Source organism: Athene noctua, chromosome 2 (genome assembly GCF_965140245.1).
Source record: "Athene noctua chromosome 2, bAthNoc1.hap1.1, whole genome shotgun sequence".
Lineage (NCBI taxonomy): Eukaryota > Metazoa > Chordata > Aves > Strigiformes > Strigidae > Athene > Athene noctua.
Genome location: NC_134038.1, coordinates 52319890 through 52326031, shown reverse-complemented (window position 1 = coordinate 52326031; position 6142 = coordinate 52319890).

Here is a 6142-nt window from a genome sequence, read left to right as displayed (position 1 = left end):
ATTAGATTTTTTAAAAAAGCCAGTCTTTGCAAGGATTCCTCTGCTTGGGGGATGCTTCTGATGGACAAAGGCTGCTGTAATGTTTCTTATTCCACCTCTCAGTCTGCAGGAATCCAAGTGGAGAGCAGAAATAAGTAATGCTTGGCACTGTGCTGTGGTCATCTCTACTGGCTTGCTAGCCTCAGGATGCCATAAATATTGTCAATCTGCCTCTGAACAGGTCCAGTCAATCTTTAACTATTCAGGTGTTTCTGAGGCTGGAATTTGCAGCTTTTCCACAATAGTTATCAGCCACTGAATGTAAGAAAATGTATTTAGTTACTCCTTAAGTACAGTGCTTCTTCGTGGGGGAAAAAAAACAAACCAAACCAAAATGACCAAAACCACGCAAAATGGAGAATTTATGCTACTATATAATAATATTAACTGTTTTAGTAAAAATAAAGTTTCTTCCCTCCTCCATAGCCCTCCCTTATGCCCTCTTCCTCCACTATTATCTGGATATACAAATTTCCTCACATTTCCTGGAGTGACTCAAAGAAGACCAGGCATAATCTTTGTGCCTGGATCCTGGTGCACTCAGCAGTAATTGACTAATTTGCATGAAGACAGAATATGTCATTGCTAAAGGGAAGGGTGTACACGAGGTGAAGAGTAGGAGATCCTGAAAAGCAGCCTCTCCAAGGAGCTTCTCCTTGGAGAACCTGGGATCCAAGGGAGGGGATTCATCCCACTTAATTGAAAGTTAGATGTTTAATTTCAGCTAGTTGTCCAAATTAATTGATGGTCAGACAGATATAATGGCAAGGAGTGACTTCACCTAGTTTAGTCTGGACACTTATGCTAGGATGAAACAGATCACCTTGCAGGGATGTCTATTTCCCCATAAAAAAGGCAGCTAACTTGCCTAGATGTGTAACTTTTGCATGGCTGAGAATCTATCCTCCAAATATTTCACATATTTCATGCATTGCATGGCTTTAATAGATCATTTGTTCCTTAAACTCTTCTCACTCTCTGAATGTTGCAGGAGGGAGAGTGCAGAAAGCTTGTGCACATACAGTGCATGTGTGTTCTCCCCAGGAAAGGTGAGGAATGTGGAGAGAAGAGGATCCAGCATCTCTCTGAAGAGCACTCCAGAGTGCTTGTGGTGTGTGTGCCTGCACTACTGCTTCTACTCAGCACTGGCATTTTATCTCCTCCAATTTTTTTACCTGCTGCAACCAAATTGGCATCCCAAGTATTCAAATTCTGTGTTATCTGCCTGGTGTCTATTACAGTCAGGCCTGATCCTTGTCCTGGTTTCCTAGGTCTGGTTATGTTGCTTGTGTAGGTAAGCTATATAACTGCGTGCACGGGTAGACCCCGTCCATGGACAAGGACTAACTATTTGGTGTCTGAGATTAACTTCTGTGCCTCAGTGTGGTTATTTTGCTCCTCTGAGTCTCTTATTTCAGCCTGAGCATGACCGTGCTGGGCAGAAGTTTTCCCAGCACTATGCCTCAGACAGAACCTGTCCCAGGAGGAGCAATACCAGCTGTGGCCATTGCAGAAGACCCCTTGAGGCTGTGCTCATGTGAGCTGGCTGTTCTTGACAACGTGCAATATGGGGAGAGTCTGTCTTTTGGTTTTGCATTAGTGGAAGTGTGAGTTGCTTTTTGCCTTGGCACGAGCAGAGCCAAGAAGCCTTCAGGGAGGATGGAATAGCAGGAAGAAAAGTACGTGCAGCAGTTTGCAGAATGGAAACTTCTGATTAAGGGGTTGAAAGTTGGGGTTTTTCAGCGTTGTTATAACACCTGTCAAGGGTAGGAAATAATACCTTGACCCTTCCCTAGCGCTGCTCAGACAGGTGCTGATACAATGATGGATGTTACTTACACAGGGATAAGGGGAGGCAGGAGGAGGGGCTCGTTCTTTCCAGAGAAATAAGTCAGGTAAAAGCTGCAGATTTAGCAGGTCTGGAAATGCTGGGCAAGAGCAGGGAAGGAAAGGCATGACAGAAAGCATGTTAAGAGAAGGTAAATGAATATAACTTACAAATAAGTAAGTAAGTAGAGTTAATCTAAAAGCTCAGACTTGAACCAACCTCACATTGAAACTTGCAGTTTGAATGTGCATAGATATATTTTATGAACTATTTTCCATTTTAAGGAAGGGGATCATTGCTGCCTCTGACCAGAATTGGCTTACAAGGTGTAGCACTGTGAAGTGTTTGGGCAAGATTTGTAGCCTGCCTTGAAACGGGAAATAGTGGAAATCACATGAGAACTTGTGGTGGATTTTTAGTTCCACTTTGGAGACACAAGAGATTTGTTCTTGATCCAGCAAGACAAGTAGCTGTGTCTGACTTTTAAGTGAGTGGCTTCTTTATTTTTGTGGGACTATTGCTCAGTGTTACAGCAAGTGTTACACAGCTAGAGAGATACCCCACAAAATCTTTCCTTCTTGTGATCTTATTAGGTATCCAGGCATTTGTGAAACATCCAGAATGAGGTGAATGCCACCATCTTGTGAAGTTTGTTATCACTGCAAGCTGCCTGGGTTCACCCTTTTGCCCAGTAAGATGCCACTGATGTGAGTTATGCAAGTAAAACTACTAATTTGAGTTTAATATCGATCTTTCATGAAGAGTTTGTTATTGCCTTAAAAAAATTAATTGGTAACCCACAGGGCAGTCCAAACCTTGTGCATTATTCGAGGTACCTGCATATTAGCACTATCACTGACTGACCAAGGCAAATCTTAAAAGAGATGGGAAAAGAGATAATCTTCTGCCTGTCCCTTCTGTTACTAAGTTTATCTTTCTGCTTAATGTCAAAGATAGTAGAGTCGCTTTCTATTGTTTTCTCCCACAGATAACTGATGTAGATAGTGCCCATCACTAGCATGGGCACCTTTTATGCTCTTGCCCTTTCCAAAATCTGCCAAAGTGGTGGCATACAGGGCAGAAAATCTGCTCTTGTGCCCAGAGTGGGGCTGTGGGATGCTGGGCTCCTCTGCACCCCAGCCTTCCTCCTTGTTCCCTCAACTTTCCTTTGCCTCCTCCTGCTGCATTTGAAGCCAGGCAGCACAAATCACCTTCATTTCTCTAATCCAAATTATATCACTTTCTTCTCCCATTTGACTTTACCTCCTCAGAAATGGTCAACCCAGCTCTGCCAAAGAGCAAGTAGTGGAGGCTGTAAGTGATGGTCCTGGCCAATCTGGGGTGGTTACTCAAGGCCCCCATAACTCCCTCAGGAAAATGGTCATTATGGGTTTTATTTTGGTCATTAGTGTGGCCGTAGACAAAACCCAGTTTGCCATAGCTCTTTCTGTTTTGTGCATGAGAGCTCTGGGAATTTGGTATTCTTGGCTCTTCCATGGACTTAAATGACAAAGTAACATTTCAAGGAAAAACTGAGGGTTTCTTTTTTTCACAGAATAAATGGCCTTCCATGAAATGTGTCTGAAAATTTCAGGAGGCCCTCTTTTTTAACCTGTCACATCCTACAGACGTGGTGGTTTTCTACCGAGAGAAACTGAGGAGATTTTCTTTCTGCTTTGCTTCTCCCTTGCCTTCCCCCACATCCCCCATTTTCCCTCTTGTATTATTACCTTAAACAATGCCTTTTTGGAAAGCGTACTCTTTCTAGAGGTGCTTTGTTAAAAAGCAAAACAAAAACACAAAACCAACAGCAAATAACAAACTTCCTCCAAATTCCCACAGAAACAAATAAGACGACTTTGAAATTGGAAAGCACTGGCACACAGTGCCGCTGAACCCAGATGTTACAGCCCAGGTAAACCGCAGTTGCCCTACAATTGCTCTGCTGACTTCTTTTTTACCTTCCATTTGATGCTCTTCCATTGAGCCCCAAGGTTTCCAGGCTCATACCAACATCCACAGAGACCAGCTAACTGGCAACAAGAGACCGGAGTGTGTATAGAAATCACGTTCCCTCTGCTTCCTCCCTCCATGTCTTGGTATCTAAAAGGGCTCTCAAGGAAGGTGGGTATAATGAGAAAGGTGTATTAGAGACTATATGCTCATATAAGTGTGTAGGCAAAGGGAAGATGAGAAAGACCCCACTCATCTGGAGCAACTGGCATGTACTGGGTTGAGGATATTTTTCCCCAAAGATCAGGACCGGCTGTTCCTCTCTCTCAGCTCTCATGAGTCTTCTTGGAAGAAGAAAAGTAGGTGGCCCATCTGCATAGCACCACATGCCCTTAGCTAACCCTCAAACCTCTGCAGCTTGACTCCCAGGTAATTATTTTGTGGTGGGCGCCATCAAAATAACCATGCCATGAGAAGGTGCCCTCTGCATCACTCAATGTTTATGAAGGACAGACAGATGAGGGGCAAGGGAGAAAACATGTGTAGTCCTTTCTCATTTCTTTTTAAAACTGTACATGACTCTTAATGTTACAGCTTCACCAAGAATTTGGGGACTGTGTTTATAGTCTTACCTTTGGAAGGTTCTTAGGCCTAGTGGATTTATTATACCATGATTTCTAGAGGAGTTTCTGTATTTTAAACTATCCTTTGGGCCCAGGACTATACAAAATGCTCAGACACTTTCATTGTATTCTGGTGATTATGCATATGTATTAATTTTTTAACATTCTGCCACATCTGCGGTGTTGATATCATGGGACCAGTTTCTCCTGACAGATACTCCTGGGTGAAGGAGCTCATGTGAGGATCATGCAGCACATACAATTTGTGGGGAGGCAATTGTATACGACCTTCTCTGCATTGTCCTACCAATGACCCCTTTTGTAATCAGGCAGAAATCATGCTCCTGAAGAGTGGGAGGTATTACTGCTTCCATGCTGGCCTGTTCCTGGGCCCCCACTGCACAGACATTGCCAACAGTAACAAATTGCTCTGAGTTATGTGTGCAGTGGTTTAGTGATGTGGACTAGTTATTTATTAGAGAGGGAGCTGAGACACCAGAAAAGGGTGAAAGAGTGAATAAAAGAAAAATCTCAAATCAAATGAAATGAAGCTGCCTTGTCTAGCAGGCTTCTTGCAAAACTGATCTCTCATTTCTTCCTTCTAGATCACACCTTATTTATCTAATGGGGGATCACATGCAGAGTTTTGAAGGTAAAGCCCTTACAAATAAAGAAATGTACCCAAGGGCTGTGGATAAAAATGAGAGTTGGACTAAACCACATCTCCAGAGGTGGCGAATCAGTGTTTTATTGTTTCTTCAGTCAGTTTTCTAGGTGTAAACCTTGCTGCGATATTGATTGCGTCTCTTGGAGGCACCTTTCAATCTGAAGATATGTGATAAAAATAATTGACATCCTCCCGTACACTGGAAAAGGGAAAGCAGCTCCAGAAGAGTGAGGGCCCTGTGTAGTAAAAGCTAGGTCAATGGAGACCACTGGAGCAATGTCGATTGCCAAGAGCAGAAAGCCAGGCTCTGTGTTTGTTTTGACTTGAAAAAGAAACTTCTAAGTTTAACACCAAGGGTCTATAATAGGAGAAGAGTTGTTTATGGTGACCCTTTAATGGTTGTATTGATGTGCAAAAGTGGTATCATTAGACTACTGGTCTGAAAAGATAATTAAGTTTCACCCTCAGTGATAAAATTTAGTTTGCCCAGAATAGATTTCTTGCTTGCTTGCTTAGTGCTCACCCATATTAATGCTTGGTACATTTGCCTGATACAGAGGCCTGAAGGGCTGGAGATGCTCTGGAGAGGAAACTGTCAGCTCCTAAGGAGCAAAGGGCATCACAGTCAGAATGAGATATAGCAGCAACGTGACCCAGACCTGTAAAGATCTGGAGCAGAACAGTGGGTGGGAAGAGATTTTTCTGCAAACTGCAGGGCAAAAAGGAGGCTATGCTGAAAAAGTGCCTTTCCCTTTCCTGGGGCCCTGCCTGGGCACCAGAGTGACTTGATTTGCTTGTGTGATGCACCAGAGAAGTCAAAGGTGTTTTTCAGTTGGATCAGCAACTGTAGCACATGTCCCTGGGAATGGAGACACAGGGAACTGGTGCTGAGCTCTTTGGTTAAGTTATTCTTCCAAAATCCCACAGCACATTGAGGAAGTGGCTTCCCCCAGGCTTCTGGCATGCAGAGAGAGCATCAAAGTAGACATCCACGTTTTTAAATATATGTTAATTGGTGAATTCTGATGGAGA